Genomic DNA, 17,821 nt, shown 5'->3' on the forward strand with positions numbered 1-17,821 from the left:
ACAATTGCCTAGCTGTGTGGCCTTGGACAAGCCACTTAACCCCATTTGCCTTGCAAAAAAAAAAACCTAAAAAAAAATAAAAAAAAAGATGAAAAGGCTAAGATAGCAATAATACTAATACTTGACCTAGGTATCTCACAAGATTGTTTTGAGGAATGAACTCATATACTGTGTATATGAATATACTATAAAGTACTAAAAAATGGGTTAAGAAATAATAGATCATTGTCCAGTAACCAAATGGTATCTTCTTGGAATTATTGAATCATATTAATTAATCTCTATTTGTATGTGTTTGTATGTATGTGTATATTTATATATATGAAATTTTCCTTTAACATCTTCATTTCCCAATATTTTACCTTCTACTTGAGACTAATGCCTTACAACAAGAGAAAAAGAAAAACTCAGAACTAACTTTGTATTCATCATTTTATATCTCTTTTTTTCTTCAAGAGTAGTGGAAATTGGGGCAGCTAAGGTAGTGTAGTGGATAGAGCACCGGCCTTAGAGTCAGGGCAAGCTACTTAACCCCATTTGCCTTGCAAAAAGAACAAAACAAAAAACAAAAACAAAAAAAAAGAATAGTGGAATTTGGGGGGGCCAGGGGGCGCAGTGGATAGAGCACCAGAACTGGGGTCAGGAGTACTTGGGTTCAAATCCGGCCTCACACACTTAATAATTACCTAGCTGTGTGGCCTTGGACAAGCCATTTAACCCCATTGCCTTGTAAAAAACCTTAAAAAAAAGGTGGAAGTTGCCTTTTCATATCTCTTTTTGTCCAGAGTGGGGGTGGGGGAGTCAAACTTGGTCATTATAATTTTATACCTTTCAGTTTTTTAAAATATTTAATTATTTTGAATTTTACAGTTTTTCACCTTAATCTCACTTCCCTCCCCCCCATCCTCCACAGAAGGCAGTCTGTTAGTCTTTCCATTGTTTCCATGGTATACATTGATCTAAGTTGAATGTGATGAGAGAGAAATCATTTCCTTAAGGGAAAAAAAATAAAGTATAAGAGATAGCAAAATTACATAATAACTTTTTTTTTTCAAATTAAAGGTCTTTGTTCAAACTCCACATTTTTTTCCTCTGGATACAGATGGTATTCTCTATTGCAGATAACCTAAAATTGTGACTGATTGTTACACTGATGGAATGAGAAAGTGCATTAAGATTGATAATCATCCCCATGGTGCTGTTAGGGTGTACAGTGTTTTTCTGGTTCTGCTCATCTAGCTCAGCATCATACCTTTCAGTGTTGATTACTTATTCGATTTATTGTTTCTGTGTACATTATGGTCATTATGTATATTGTTTTTCTATTTCTCTTTATTTTGGGTCAGTGCATGTAAATCTTTCCATTCTTTTCTATTTTTTATTGAATTATTAATCTTGAGTATAGCTATTCTTGTTAGAAAGGAACCCCCCCCCAAAAAAATGTATCCAAGTGGAAAGCTGGAAAGAGGTTCTCCTCAGAGAAGCAAATAAAAAAATTGTTGAGTTCATTTTCTTGTGTATTTGTAATGAGTAACATGTTTGATGGGAAAACTTGGCTATTGCATATTTGAGCGCTCCTGCACTCAAAGAATATTAAAAAATATTAAGAATATTAAAAAATATAAAATCGCAATGAATTAATCAATTAGTATCAAGTAGTGACTGCTGGTGCTGAGGATACAGAGACAAAAAAATAAAATAGCTCCAGGACCTTTTATTCTACTGAGGTATACATGAGAATACATAGAAAGTATGTATCTATATAGAATCAATGTAAATGGGGAGAGAAGACACTAATAATTGATAGGATCGTTTTTTTTTTTTGTTTTTTTTTTGCAAGTCAGTGGGGTTAAGTGACTTGCCCAAAGTCGCATATGTAATTATTACGTGTCTGATCTGAGGTCAGATTTGAGCTCAAGTCCTCTTGACCTCAGGGCTGGTGCTCTATCCACTGGGCCATCTAGCTGCCCCTCTTGAACTGCATCTTAAAGGAAGAGAGGAGGAAGAGCATTCAGATGTGAAATAACCTAATGCATATGCAAAGGTCAGAGATGAGAGATGAAGTACTACATAAGAAGAATAGAAGGCCAGTTTGGGTCATAAGAGTATAAAAGGGCCAAGTTTATGAGGGACTTTAAAAGTTAAAGTAATTCATAATTTTTCCTAGAAGCAATAGGGAGCCACTTGAGTTTATTACATAGTGTTTGACATGGTCAAATGCAGTTAAGGAAAAAAACATTTTGGCAGCTATATGGAGAATGAATTAGAGGGATAGATGAGACAGTGATACCAATTAGGATGTCATTGCAATAATCCAGTCTAGAGATGATTAGGCCCTAAGTTAAGGTGGTGATCTCTAGAGAGAAAGAATCAGACATAAGAGATGATGTGGAGCTAGAAAGAGAAAGATCTGGCAGGTAATTGGTTATGTAGAGTGAGAGACTAGAAGTTGAGGATCATGTCAAAATTATGCATTTGGGAGAATGAAAGGATAGTGTTGTGTTTTGATAGAAATAGGGAAATTTGATAGAGGGATAAATTTTGAAGTATGGGTAATGAATAGTTTTCCACATGAAGTACTTGAGATATCTTTGGACATACAATTTGAAAGCAGGCAACTAGTGATGTAATGTGACTTGGGGCTGGGTAAGTAGATCTCTGAGTCATCTGCTTAGACATGGTAATTAAATACATTTCAGTGTTAGAATTTATTTGATGTCTCTGAGATTATGTAGAGGGAGAAAAGAAAAGGGTCCACGATAGAGGTAGAAGACATGAAATGAATGTTGAGTCAGCAAAGGAGACTGAAAAGAATGAGTCAAGCAGGTAGGATGAGATCCTGGAGAGAGTAATGTTAGGAAAAGAGATAAAAATAACTAAGAGGAGAAAGAAGGTGGTCAACATTGTCAGATGTAGCAGAGAGAATGAAGGCTGAGGAAAGAAGATAAGAGATATCTGCTAATTTTGGATAGGATAGTTTTAGTTGAGAGTGGGGAAGCAAGAGAATGCCAAGGACTGAGAAGTGATTGAGAAGAGAGGAAGAAATAAAGTGAGGAGAAAAATATAGGACGATAGCTCCAGGGAATGGTAGAGACTAGAGAAGGTTTTTTGAAGGATGTGTCAGTCTTGGTCATGTTTGAAGGCAGTAGAGGAGGAGAGATTAAAGATTAGAGATAGAGAGGGGTGATAGGCACTGGAATCAAGGACAAAAGGGAAAGGAATTTGAGATTAGGCAACCCTGTGGAACTGAATTGTGAAATTAAAATTGGGATGGGGAAAAAAGTGAAGTATCACTAATGTAATGGCCTGAGTTTACTGGAAGTTCAAGGAATTGTAAGTCACAATGAAAAGAATTGTTCCTTATTTGTCAGTATTTTTCATAGATGGAGCAAGAAGGGAAATTTTGTGAATGGCCCTGTGAGGGCCATTAGGCCCTCAAATTGATAAATATGTACTTTAATAAAAGTTGACAATACTTGTTGGTTTCAAAACAAAGTTGAGCAGAAGAGAGGATGGGGACATTGATTCAGGTATAAGTCAAGAAGAGACCAAAGGCTTAGACACTTTGTTGAATCATCATGCTTGTACATAATCAGTTCCTTGAAGGTAGAGTGAAAAACATGGTAAACATGGCTTAACATCACAAAAATTAAAATGATGATATTTTAATAGGAAATGACTAATTTTTGTTGGGAGTAATTTTTGAATTGGCCATCTGTATGTAGTCAGATTATTAACTTAGAACAAATATCAAAATCCATGCAAAATTAAAAGAAATAATAAAAATGATATGTAACTTAACCAAGACAAATTTAGCATTATCTGTTTAAATAAGTTGTTGATGCCAAAAAATAGATAAGAGACTGCACATCAACACAGACATTACCATATCCTAATGAATGATACCATATATCAATTAGCACAACTAGGAGACCCAAGATCACAGAAACTCTCAATAAGCTTATGTTCTTAATGGGGGCAAACCAATTGAAAATAATTCACAGAATCTTATGAGGAACATTGTGAGAAGTCTTGCCTCACAAAACAGGCTAAGGTATTGGGTGGGGGAAGAGTCAAATTTACAGATTCATCATCATATGGCATTCAAGACTGAAACTGAAAGGAGAACAATGAATAAATGGAGTTGTGTAGTTTGCAATCATAGATGTTTTCTCCATCATAAATACTGAAACCACCACATTTGGATTCTTAACCAGCTAGACCTTAATGTGCTACAAAATACCATATTAAAGATGCTTTTAAGTAAAAGGCTATCTTTCTAACAACCCCATGAGGCAAGTGCTCTTATCCCCATACTGGTCTGAGAGAGGTTAAAGAATTGTCAAAATGTCATGCTGCTAGTAAGTGTCTGAAGTGGAATTTGAACTCAGGTTTTTCTTGTCTTCAAATCTAAGATTAGGGCAACTGGTATCCAGCATGATAAAGTAGAAATGACACTTAAAAAAACAAAAAGATTAGGTCAACTGGTATCCAGCATGATAAAGTAGAAATGACACTTAAAAAAACAAAAAGTTTAGGGCAACTGGTATCCAGCATGATAAAGTAGAAATGATACTAAAAAAACAAAGATTGAAATTGCTGCTGGATAAAAGCAAATTATACAAGAAAATCTGTACCATAAAAGCACCAAAGGATCAATTCTCATGATAACTGAAAGAGTGAAGAAAATCTGCAAGACTTAGGGGGGAAAAAAACTCAGACCTTGTTGCTACCAAAAAAGATGACCAATAAAATATTAGTAATGACCAACCCATACACCTTATCTCATCTCTACAAAAATGTTAATGAAAAATGAAGATATTCTTGATGAAGTGTAACTTGGTAAGATGATAGACTAACACAAATGATACTTTACCTGATGAGCTTTTCTGAGTGTACTGAGCAGAACCAGAAGAACATAAGCACTTTAATAGCAACATTGTTTGATAATCAGCTATAATGGACTTAATCTCTTCTCAGCAATACAGTGATCAAAGACAGTTCTGAAAGACCTGCAAATGCCTTTCCCATCCAGAGAAAGAACTATGCAGTCTGAATACACATCATAGCATACTATTTTTGCCTTTATTAAAAGACAGATTTTATTTATTTTGAGTTTTATAATTTTTCCCCTAATCTTGCTTCCCTCCCCCCAACCCCTACAGAAGGTAGTCTGTTAGTCTTTACATTATTTTCATGGTATACGTTGATCTAAGTTGAATGTGCAGAGAGAGAAATCATATCCTTAAGGAAGAAAAATAAAGTATAAGAGATAGCAAGATCAGACAATAAGCTATCAGTTTTTTTTCCCCTAAATTAAAGTTAATAGTCCTTGGTCTTTGTTCAAACTCCACAATTCTTTCTCTGGATACAGATGGTATTCTCCATCTCATGTAGCCCCAAACTGTCCCTGATTGTTGCACTGATGGAATGAAGAGTCCGTCAAGGTTGATCATCGCCTCCATGTTGCTGTTAAGGTATACAGTGTTTTTCTGGTTCTGCTCATATCACTCAGCATCAGTTCATGTAAATCCCTTCAGGCTTCTCTGATTTCCCATCCCTCCTGGTTTCTAATAGAATAATAGTGTTCCATGACATATATATACCACAGTTTGCTAAGCCATTCCCCAATTGAAGGACATTTACACAATTTCCAATTCTTTGCTACTACAAACAGGGCTGCTATGAATATTTTTGTACAAGTGATGTTTTTACCCTTTTTTCGTCATCTCTTCAGGGTATAGACCCAGTAGTGTTAATTGATGGATCAAAGGGTATGCACATTTTTGTTGCCCTTTGGGTATAATTCCAAATTGCTGTCCAGAAAGGTTGCATGAGTTCACAGTTCAACCAACAATGTATTAGTGTCCCAGATTTCCCACATCCCTTCCACTTTTCTGGTCACATTGGCCACTCTGAGAAGTGTGAGGTGGTACCTCAGAGATGCTTTAATTTGCATTTCTCTAATTAATGATTTAGAGCATTTTTTCATATGACTATGGATTGCTTTGATTTCCTCAGCTGTAAATTGCCTTTGCATATCCTTTCACCATTTGTCAATTGGGGAATGGCTGGCTTGGTTTTTAGAAAATTTGACTTAGTTCTCTGTATATTTTAGAAATGAGTCCTTTGTCAGAAATACTGTTGTAAAAATTGTTTCCCAGTTTACTACATTTCTTTTGATCTTGGTTACATTGGTTTTGTCTGTGCAAAAGCTTTTTAATTTAATATGATCAAAATTATCTAGTTTGTTTTTAATGATGTTCTCCATCTCTTCCTTGGTCCTAAACTGCTTCCCTTTCCATAGATCTGACAGGTACACTACTTCTTAATCTTCTAGTTTGCTTATAATATTGTTTTTTATGTCTAAATCCTGTATCCCATTTTGATTTTATCTTGGTCTAGGGTGTGAGGTGTTGTTCTAATCTAAGTTTCTCCTTACTAACTTCCAATTTTTTCAACAGTTTTTATTGAAGAGTTTTTATCCCCAAGACTGGACTCTTTGGGTTTATCAAACAGCAGATTACTATAATCATTTCCTGCTTTGCACCTAGTCTATTCCACTGATCTACCACTCTATTTCTTAGCCAATTACCAGATAGTTTTGATTATTTTTGCCTCTTTAATTTTTGTTTTTGTTTTTTCTTTCTCATGGTTTTCCCCCTTTTGTTCTGATTCTTTTTTTAAAGAAAGATTTTATTTATTTTGAGTTTTACAATTTTTCCCCCCCATTCTTGCTTCCCTCCCCCCACCCCCCCACAGAAGGCATTCTGTTAATGTTTACATTGGTTCCATGTTATATATTGATCTCAGTTGAATATGATGATAGAGAAATCATATCCTTAAGGAAGAAAAATAAAGTATGAGATAGTAAAATTACATAATATAACGCTTTTTTTTTCTAATTTGATGGTAATAGTCTTTGGTCTTTGTTCTGATTCTTTAACAATGTGACTAATATGGAAATAAGTCTAATATGATTTTATGTGTATAAACCTAAATCAGATTATTTGTTATCCAAGGATGGGGGAGGGAATGGTGGGAGGAAGAAGACTTTATAAATACGAATGTTAAAAATGATGTCTACCTATAATGGGAAAAAACCCAAAAAGCTTTGTGAATGTGAGAGAAATGTGTTTATCATGTTAAAAATTTCTTATGTCTATATCAAAATCCTGAGATTCCTTGAAAAATTATATTGGCTAACTTTAGCCTTCTGATTATTAATATCAAGTGAATCATAAAACATGGAGATGTATCCTTACCAAAGGTATTTCTGTTGTCCAAAAGGATATCTCGAGCAGAGTCTATATGAAAGGGATATTGCCTTCATATGGCAAGGTACTCCAGAGGATCCTGTTCATAGACAATTGTACCTAAATGAGATTTTTTTTTAGTTTTTTTTTTTTGGTAAGGCAGTGGGGTTAAGTGACTTGCCCAAGGTCACATCAGCTAGGTAACTATTAAGTGTTGGAGTCTAGATTTGAACTCAGGTACTCCTGACTGCAGGGCTGGTGCTCTATCCTCTGTACCACCTACTAAATGAGATTTCTAATCTCTAATCACCTAAAAAACCTAGGCATACAAAAAAAGAACAAATGGAAAAATTCCTTTTATCAGGACTACAGTGTATGGTAATATAGACAATCTTTAAAGCTGGTCCATAAGTACATAGAACCGGGATAGGCCCTGGTATAGAGGGTGAACTGATCTCAGAATTGAGCTATAAGAGAAGTTTTGGATTTCTTTTCTTTTTTTTTCAAAAGCCTTTATATAAAGGTTTGCTTTTTCAATATTAGTTTTTAATCCAGTAATATCTTATGACCTTTGAGGAGTTAAAATTTGAGGAGACCCAAAGAGCAGTGAGCAGGGTGGTCCATTTATATCTATGTGATCCATTAGAATTTTTTTTTAGGTTTTTTTTTTTTTTGCAAGGCAAATGGGGTTAAGTGGCTTGCTAAGAACAAAAGATTGCATATAAAATTGTAAACTTCCTTAAATTATATTTTATTTTTTAAAATGTGTCTTATCCTTAAAATGTAATATATAATTATCCTGTTTGTTTTCATGTCTCTTTTTAAACTTAATTTTATCTTTCATTTATCTATTTATCTATTTACTTATTTACTAATTAATTAATTAATTAGAATTTTTGCAAGGCAATGGGGTTAAGTGGCTTGCCCAAGGCCACACAGCTTATTATTAAGTGTCTGAGGCCAGATTTGAACTCAGCTGACTCCAGGGCCTCCTGTGTTCTATCCACTGTGCCACCTTGCTGCCCGTCTTTTATTTTTTAATTTATAGTTGTAGTTAGTAGGTATCATTATTTATTTCTGCTTTCTTCATTCTGAATTATTTCACAAGTCTGTGTTTTCTTATTGTTTATTGTTCCATATTGTTATCCTATTACATTTTAGCTGCTTAATAAAGACTTGACATATTATACAGTTATTCATATTTTATACTTTTGCTGGCTCTCCTTCACTCATTTGGACATGTGGAATGTTTCTAGCCTTTTGATGTCACAGATGCTAGAAATATTTTTTTAAAATATTTAATATTTATTCTCATTTTGTAGAAATGTTTTTTATACATTAATAAAATATTCTTGTTTGAGAGTAAAGAAAATACCCCCCCCCCAAAAAAAGATATAGACTCACTTGAGCGATAAAGTTAAGGGTAGAGAAAAAAAATTAAAATAAAAAAAATAATAGTAATAATTGTAGGTATGGCCAGGTGGCACAGTGGATGGAGCACCAGCCCTGGAGTCTTGAGCACCCAAGCCCACATCTGGCTCTGTACACCCGACAATCACCCAGCCGTGTGGCATGCAAGCCACCTGATCCCCACTGCCCTGCAAAAACCAAAAAAAAAAGGGAAAAAACCCCCAAAATAAAATAAAGTAGTAATAATAGTAGGGGTGGCTAGGTGGCAGACAGAGCATTGGCCCTTGAGCCAGGAGCACCAGGGTCCAAATCCGGCCTCAGACACCCAATGATGACCCTGCTATGTGGCCCCAGGTGGGCCACCCAGCCCCATTTGCCCTGGACCCCCCCCAAAAAAATAATAAAATATGTGCTTCAGTCTTTGTTCAAACACCAACAACTCTGTTGCAAGTGGGTCACATTCTTTATGATAAGTCCATGGTAAAAGTTACTTCCGTATTTTTCCACTGTTGCCATTGCTAATTGCAACTCCTTCCTTTCGTATTTTTCCATTACCATGTACTATATTTTTCTCTCTCTTTTCACTCTGACTCTGCTGTAGGGTCGCTGAGTGGTGCAGCAGATAGATCCCTGGCTCTGGTGCCAAGAGGCCCTGAGCCCCCACACCACCCCTTAGGCCCAGCATCCACCTGGCCCCATGGTCCTGGACAGGCCTTTCAATCCCAGCCCCTTGCAAGAAGTAGAGAAAGAAAATGTGTTATATCTGACCACTTCCCCCCCCCCCCCCCGCCATGGTCCATCCTCTCCTCCATCCCTCCCATCACCCCCCCTTTCCCCTGTCCCCCCCCCTCCTTCTTACTCCAGATGTCTATACCCCATTGAGTATGTATGTTGTTTACTCTCCTAGCCACCTCTGATGAGAGCAAAGATTCCCTCGTTCCCTCTTGCCTTCCCCCCTTCCCTATCATTGCAGTAGCTCGTTGTAATAAAGAAAAATCTTATTATATGAAATATCTTGGCCTATTCCCCCTCTCCTTTTTCTTTCTCCCATTCCATTTCCCTTTTTTCTATTGACTCCATTTTATTCCATATTTTATCTTCGAATTCAGCTTTCTCCTGTGCTTCAACTATAAAAGCTCCCTCTACCTGCTCTATTAACTGAGAATGTTTACATGAGTATTATCAGTGTCATTTTTCTATGCAGGAATACATGCAGTTCATCATCATTAAGTTCCTCATATTTTCCCCTTCTCCAATCTCTATGCTTCACCTGAGTCCTGTATCTGAAGATCAAACCTTCTGTTCAGCTCTGGCCATTCCAAAAGGAACATTTGAAATTCCCCCAGTTCATTGAAAGTCCATCTTTTTCCCTGGAAGAGGACATTCATTTTTGCAGGGTAGTTGATTCTCAGTTGCATTCTAAGCTCTTTTGCCTTCCGGTATATTATATTCCAAGCCCCACGAGCTTCCAATGTAGCTGCTGCTAAGTCCTATGTGATCCTGAATGCAGCTCCATGACATTTGAACTGTGTCCTTCTGGCTGCTTGTAATATTTTCTCTTTGACTTGGGAGTTCTGGAACTTGGCTATAATATTCCTAGGGGTTGGTTTTTTGGGATCTCTTTCTCGGGGGGATCAGTGGATTCTCTCCATTTCTATTTTGCCCTCTGCTTCTAGAATATCAGGGCAATTTTCCTGTAGTAATTCTTTGAAAATGATGTCAAGGCTCTTTTCCTGATCATGACTTTCAGGTATTCCAATAATTTTCAAATTATCTTTCCTAAGTCTGTTTTCCATATCAGTTGTTTTTTCAATGAGATATTTCACATTTTCTTCTAATTTTTCATTTTTTTTGGTTTTGAAGTATTGATTCCTGATTTCTGGTAAATTCATCAATCTCCCTGAATTCTATTCTTTGTCTGAAGGATTTCTTCTCCTCAGAGAGTTTTCTTATCTCTTTTTCCATCTGACCAATTTTGCTTTTTTAAAGCATTCTTCTGCTCCATAACTTTGAACTGTTTTATCCATTTGATCTAAGCTGGTTTTTAGCATTCTATTTTCTTCAACATTATTTTGGATTTCCTTGACTGAGCTGCTGACTTCATTTTCATGTTTTTCCTGCATCTCCTTTCTTTTCCCAGTTTTTCTTCTAACTCCCTTATTTGATTTTTTCAAAGTCTTTTTTGAGCTCTGTCATAGCCTGAGCCCAATTTCTATTTTTCTTGGAGTCTTTAGATGCAGGAGCTTGTGTTTCCTCATCTTCAGACTGAGTGTTTTGATCCTTCTTGGGTTCATCGATAATGTATTTCTCAATGGTGTTTCTCTTGTTTCTCTGCTTGCTCATTTTCCCAGTCTAAGCCCATTTTTGGGGTCATTCCTGAGCTTTTGGGACATTCCCACAAGGGTCTCAGTGTGTGAGGCTCTGTCCTCCCTCCTGGTCTGTGAATGACTACAAGCTCCACCCCCTCTGCCACGGGCCTCAAGTGTGGGGTGGCCTTGCTGTTCTATGGGGGGGCCTAGACTGTGATCAGGATCTGAATGTGGTCAGAGCCTCAGACTCCTGTTCCAGGGGCAGAGAGGACAGAGCTCTGCAGTCTCTCTTCACTCTCCTCCCTAGGTTCAATGGGCTCATGCTCTGGGGGCTCCTGTTTACCAGCTTTGCCTACTTCTATTTCCTGAATCTGGAATGCAGTGGCCATGCTGCTAGCTGTGTGTCCTGAGGGCTGGGCTTCACGTGCTCACTCTGGCAGAGGCACCCCGGCTGTTTCCCCAATTTGTGCCAGTGCTCCCTGAGGCATAGGTCAGGAAACTGCCCCTGCTGCTGTGAGTTGCGGCTCCCAGCGCCCTGGGGCTGCCTCCAGGAGGCTGAAGTTCTTTCGCTCTGGTGGGCCACCCCTCTGGCAGCCGCCCCTCCAACCCCGGGGAGCAGAGCCTTTCTGCCCTTTTCCAGGTTACCTTGAGTAGGAGAACTGCCTCATTGGGTCCCTCTGTGGGTTCTGTCTCTAGAAAGTTTAGTTAGAGTCCTTAGTTTCAAAGATTTATGAGAGAGCACCTAGGACAAGATCCACTCTTGTCATCATCTTGGCTCCGCCCCCTCGATGCTAGAAATATTTTTGTATGATTTTTGTACCACCCCTCTTTCTGATATTGAACCATTTGATGGTGCTAAGAACTTTGGTAGAAAGAACTTTCTTTTTCGGGTTTTAAGTAGCTGTGGCTGTAGTATCTGCCAGAGCAGTTGTCAGGCTACATCTCCATAAATTTGGTTACTTACTAGGTAGGATAATGGCTGAGAATATTGGATGCATTACTTTTCCCATGGCTTTTGGGCCTAGGGTGCTGGGCTATGCTGCATTGGTGTCTGAGGGGTGACTGTGCAGGGGTATGACTTACTTGGACCTTTTTCCTCCTTTGTCTCCCTCAGGACTACTTTAGGTAGTCCTTGCCTGTCCTCATCCTATGAGTGCCATATAGTGAATAAAACAATAATTGGACAACTGAATATTTACATTTAAAGGTTATAGACTTGACCAGAAGAGTTACTGTTTGAATTACTCACTTGCTTAGGGAACTTTAGTAGCTCCCCAGATAAAAATACACATTCTGTATATTTAAAATTCTTCACAATCTGCCACCTCTACAGACGAAACTACCATGACTCCTTTTCTCCATTCTACATGCCAACCAAACTCCATTACTTACCATCCCCATCTTTCCCTCCATTGTGCCTTTGCTTGATTGTCCCTCAGTCCTTCCTTCCTCCCCAGAGTGTCTTTTACTTCTCCACACTTGTGTGATGTGCCGGAAGTCCATCCCTCATTAGTTGTTTGGGGTCATTCCTTTTTTTAAATGACTGTGCAGTTATTTGACTGTGTGTATATATTCTATCCCCCAGTAAAATATCAGCTTTAGAAGAACAAGGGCTGTTTTTCTTTTTTCCTTTGGATTCTCAGTGGAATGGGCAGAGTTGAATTAATTTTGTACTCTCTTGAGTTTAAAAAAGAAAAACTAGAAATAAACTTCATCAGAGTTGATTTAAATATTTTAATTTTCTCTTTTTTTTTTAATAGTTCTGTCTGGAGGTGGATATCTTCTTACATTGTAAGAATTTTAAGAAGTAAGTATCATTGTAATGTTTGGAATGTCATAAAATTGATATACTAAAATGTTAATTAAAAAAAATTATCCTTCTATTTGGAAATGGAAAAACTGATGTTATGCTACTCCAAGAGCAAGGAACTCTTGGCAGAAACAGTATATAGAGAAATTCATTATTTTCCCTCTCTTCTCCCAACTAATCTCTAGACCTGAATGCCATTCTTTGAGTAGGTAACTAGAATCAACCAAAACAGAATAGGGCATGGAATTGCTTTTGAATTATGTGAATATCAGTTCAATGGCTTTCCTTTTTTTTCTCCCTAGTAATAATTTTGGTTCATTTTCAAATTTACTTAATATTTAAAATAAGATTAAAGTATTTATACTCTTAGATTTCTCTCTCTCTCTCTCTCTCTCTCTCTCTCTCTCTCTCTCTCTCTCTCAAGGTTTTTGCAAGGCAAATGGGGTTAAGTGTCTTGCCCAAGGCCACACTGCTAGGTAATTATTAAGTGTCTTAGGCTGGATTTGAACTGAGGTACTCCTGACTCCAGGGCTGGTGCTCTATCCACTGAGCCACCTAGCTGCCCCTCAGATTTCTTTAAAATCTTTTATCCTATGACCATTCTCCTCTAGAATTGTCTGTCTAATTTACCTTCACTGGAATAACTGTAGCTTGGCTGACTTGGGGATAGTTTTGACTAACATTTTTCAGAATTAAAAAAAAGATCTAGTTTTTTAATTAAATGATGATTATTTAGTACTTGAAGAGCAACATGGCTTAACCAACTGAAATATCTGCCTGTGTGGCCAAACTCTGAGACATGTTTTGGTCTCCTTACTTTATTTAAGTACCATATGTTTCATGATACTGCTAAAAGCAAAGCTGGGAACCTCCATCAGTGATAGAATCTTAACTCTCATAATTCTGCACATTGAATACTTGACATAGTTAAGAATAGTTTGGTCAGTTAAATCTATCATTATTTTAATTTTTCAGCAGCTTAGTACTTGATCTTAAACTCTTCATTTAAGTATGAGTTAATACTTGGCTAAACACCTTTAAGTGGTTTTAGAATTACTGCTCCAAATTCATGTTTTTTTAATAGATAAGGATTATAATTATTTTTTTAAAAAGCCATTTCCATGGATTTCCTTTTTCCCTTTTTAAACCTTTTTCTTTTAAAAACTTTTATTTTCAGTTTCAAATTCACTCTTTTTTCCTCCCCTTTCCCTTCCCCCCCACCTTTTGAGAAGGCAAGAAATACAATACCCATTATGCATAGGAAGTCATGTATAACATTTTCACATTAGCCATCACATGTATTTTTTGACCCACTTGATTCTCAAGTGGATTTCTTATCATTTGGCCCACTTTTGGAAAAAAAAAGAAACCCATTCTCTACTTTTTGGCACACCAAATGAAGATTGGTGGCCAAATTGTTGTACCATCACTCCCCCAAATCCCCCAAAAAGGGAACACTGGCCTGGTAGTACAGGCTCCAAAGAGCCTGGTTTAATGTCCCCATGGTCAGATTTTCTTTTTCTTCTAAACAACTCTACTGTGTCTGTCTTGGCTAATTTTTAGATGTTCATCTTTTATCTTTTTTTAAATTATATTTATTTTTATTTTGTATAAATTATTTTTTTATACATTAGTAAACTATTCTTGTTTAGGAGCAAACATAATACCCCGTCTGCCCAAAAAATCTAGACCCTCATGAACAATAAAGGAAAGAGAAAAAAATGATAATAATTGAGGCAGCTAGGTGGAGCAGTGGACAGAGCATTGACCCTGGGGTCAGGAGCACCTGAGTTCATTTCCGACCCCAGACACCCTACAATCACCCAGCTGTGTGACTCTGGGCTAGCCAACCCAACCCCATTGCCCTACAAAAACCAATAATGAAATATAATAATAATAATAACAAAACAACAACAACAATAATAATAATAATAATGATGATAATGATAATGTGCTTCAGTCTGTGTTCCTACACTACCAACTCTGTCGGGAATGGATCAAATTATGATCTTTATTCTTTAAGCTGCTTCCATATTTTTCCGGTGTTGCCACTGCTGATTGCAACTCCCTCCATTTGTACTTCCCCACTACCATATACTATATTTTCTCTCTCCTTTCACTCTGTCCCTCTTAAATGTTCTGTAGGGTAGCTGAGTGGTGCAGCAGACTGATCACCAGCCCTGGGGCCAAGAGGCCTGGAGCTCACATACCACCCTTAAGGCCCAGCAACCACCTATCCCTGTGGTCCTGGACAGGCCATCCAATCCCAGCCCCTTGCAAGAAGTAAAAAAAGAAAATGTGTTATATTAGATGTTCATCTTTTTTGTGTCTTTAAGACTGTATAAATTACAGAGAACATGCCAGCTGACATCTGAAGGAGTTTCCTTTGCACCTGTGAAATCACCTTATCCTTGTCCAGCTTTATTGACTGTGGAAGTGTAACTATGTATCCCAGATGAAATGCTCTATATTTCAATTCTGACCTTAACCAACATTGCTAGACTCTCCTCCTGAATGTTTCATCTATCACCTGGGTACCTTTTGTAAAAGAGCAGCTATCCTTTTCCTCCTTTCTTTTGGACATAACCTTTTATTGGGTAATTTGGGTGATTTTTTTTTTTCAGACTATGCTGTTCTGGGCTTCCTAATGTGGAAATTGTTTAGTTTCCTCTTGTCTAATTTACCCACTGGTTTTTATTCTGGGTGATTCTTTCCAGCTTTTTTTTTAAACAAGATAAATCCCTCAAACCTACTGGCTTTCCTTAAACTTCTGGAAAAATGTATATAAAAAAGAAAAACTAAAGTTCCACTTACACATAAAGGACTTCTTTATATATCTGTGTGTGTGTGTGTATGTATGACTGTCTAATGAACACATATTTCTATAGCTATTGTTGAACTTTTCATACTTTGTTGTAGTTTTAGGAGTAAAATTCTTAATCTCTATTTTCTCTTTTAGGAGATGTTTACATGTTTGTTTCAGTTCCTGATAAATGCAGTCATTTCTGTAGCATCTAGCTTTTTTTTTTTCTTAATGGACAGCTAGGTGGTTCAGTGGATAGAGTACCAACCCTGGAGTCAGGAGGACCCAAGTTCAAATGTCATTACAGACAATTGATACTTACAAGACCTTGGAAAAATCACTTAACTGATTGCCTTGCATCTTGGGCCATCTCCAGTCATGTGGGTTCATATTTTGACCACTGACTCTGGAGGAGAAAGTGATTCAGCACAGCAACCCCTCACTCAAATCCAATTCATATGCCTGCCTGTCATGGTATGATGTCATGGTCTTCTTTGAGAAGAAGGACAAGTATCTAGCTTTTATGAAAGCTGCTTTTCCCCTTTTAAGAGAACCTGTATTCATTTATAGGTCTTAAAAATCTTGCCAAAATAATAGTGCTTAAGCAGTTTTTTACATGTTTACTATAAAGAGGAAAGAAATAACTTTCCCCCCTAATTTTGGTGTTCTATTGTTTGACTTAACAATACTCTTCATTCTTCATACTCTACCCCCTGAAAAAATCATTTGTAGTATTTAGTTGTTTTTTGAATGAAAATGATTCTTTATATGTAATTTTAATTTTTTCAATTCCATGTAAATGAAAAATTTGAACATTCTTTTAAAATAAATTTTGAATTCCATTTTCTTTCCTTTCTTCCCTTCTCTCCCTTCCTTACCTTGAGAAAGCATGCAATTTGATATAGATTATACTTGTGAAGACATGTAAAACATTTCCAGTTAGCCATATTGCAAAAGAAAATACAGGCCAAACAATTTCCAAGAATAATAAAGAAAGGTTTGAAAAATATTCCTGAATCTGCATTCAGATTCTATCAGTTCTTTCTCTGGAGAGGGATAGCATTTTTTATCATAAATTCTTTGGAATTATCTTGGATCATTGTATTGCTGAGAATAAGTCATTCACAGTTGATCATTGTACAACACTGCTGTTATTGTGTACAGTGATTTCTTGGTTCTGCCTATTTTACTTTGCATCAGTCCATGTAATCCTTCCTAGGCTTTTTAAAAGCTTCTTTCTTAATAGTGGAATGCAAATAATCCTCATGAGATAGATGTGTTGAAATGTGATAGGATTAGTGTTAGGATTCACTTAAATAGGGCAAAATTACTGCAAGTTGTTTGATACTGCATTAAATATAGTGTTTTTGAAGCTTTCTTATATTACAGATTGATTGAATTCTATTTGATAGAATGATTATTGTTTCCCATAATTGTTTTATTATATGCTTCTTAGAAATACTTTTTTTTCTCTATAATAACTTGTTATAACTGCTTGGCATTATCTGTTTAGGCCCAATAAGATACTCTTTCAAAAAATGTTGGACTTATTTTAGGTACCATCTTCATGGCTGTTGATATTTGATGATAGATTCATTGCTTTCTCATATTAAAGCCAATGTCAAGAGCATATGATTTTTTTTATTGGAAATTTCTGCACATATAATTCAATACACAGTGAAATAAAAGTCAATAAAATAGGATCTTTTTTGAAAAAAAAACAAAACTTTTTTTGGAGTTTGTTCCAAAATGATATCTTTTTCTCTTTCCCCATACATGTGTCTACATATAAATATAAATACGTATTCATTCAACAATCTTTTTAGTGAATGTTAGTATAATGTACCATGTTAGACACTGGAGATATATCTACATGTGTGTAAATATACACACACCTATCAATATTTCATGTACTTATTTTTTCATTAGTTTAGAAATTCTTTCCATTAATGAAGAACATAACAGTCTTTAACTTAAACTCTTTTGGATTTGCCTGTGTTAGAAGTGTGATTTTAAAAGAATTCTATTTCATGATATATTTATAGTGGCTAGAGTATTGGACCCAGCATCAGGAAGACCTTAGTTTCCTCACGTGTTGTACTATGTGACCTCAAAGTTCCCTGGTTCTAGTTCTTATCTATGTCTTCACATGATCACATAACTAAAAATACTAGAGATTTGAACTCAGGTCTTTCTGACATATCTTTTTAGAAAATGTATTTTCCCAGTCCTA

General features: G+C 36.4%; 1 protein-coding gene across 10 annotated transcripts in view; it reads left to right on the forward strand.

Annotated features, from left to right (window-relative positions):
* ACACA (acetyl-CoA carboxylase alpha) overlaps positions 1–17,821 on the forward strand; it is a 277,310-nt gene that overhangs the window by 6,518 nt on the left and 252,971 nt on the right. For all 10 annotated transcript variants that reach the window (XM_074223508.1, XM_074223498.1, XM_074223501.1 and 7 more), the window contains exon 2: positions 12,736–12,782. The gene's annotated coding sequence lies outside the window, so the exon portion shown is untranslated. The remainder of the gene's footprint in view (positions 1–12,735; positions 12,783–17,821) is intronic.

Source organism: Macrotis lagotis, chromosome 2, assembly GCF_037893015.1.
Source record: "Macrotis lagotis isolate mMagLag1 chromosome 2, bilby.v1.9.chrom.fasta, whole genome shotgun sequence".
NCBI lineage: Eukaryota > Metazoa > Chordata > Mammalia > Peramelemorphia > Peramelidae > Macrotis > Macrotis lagotis.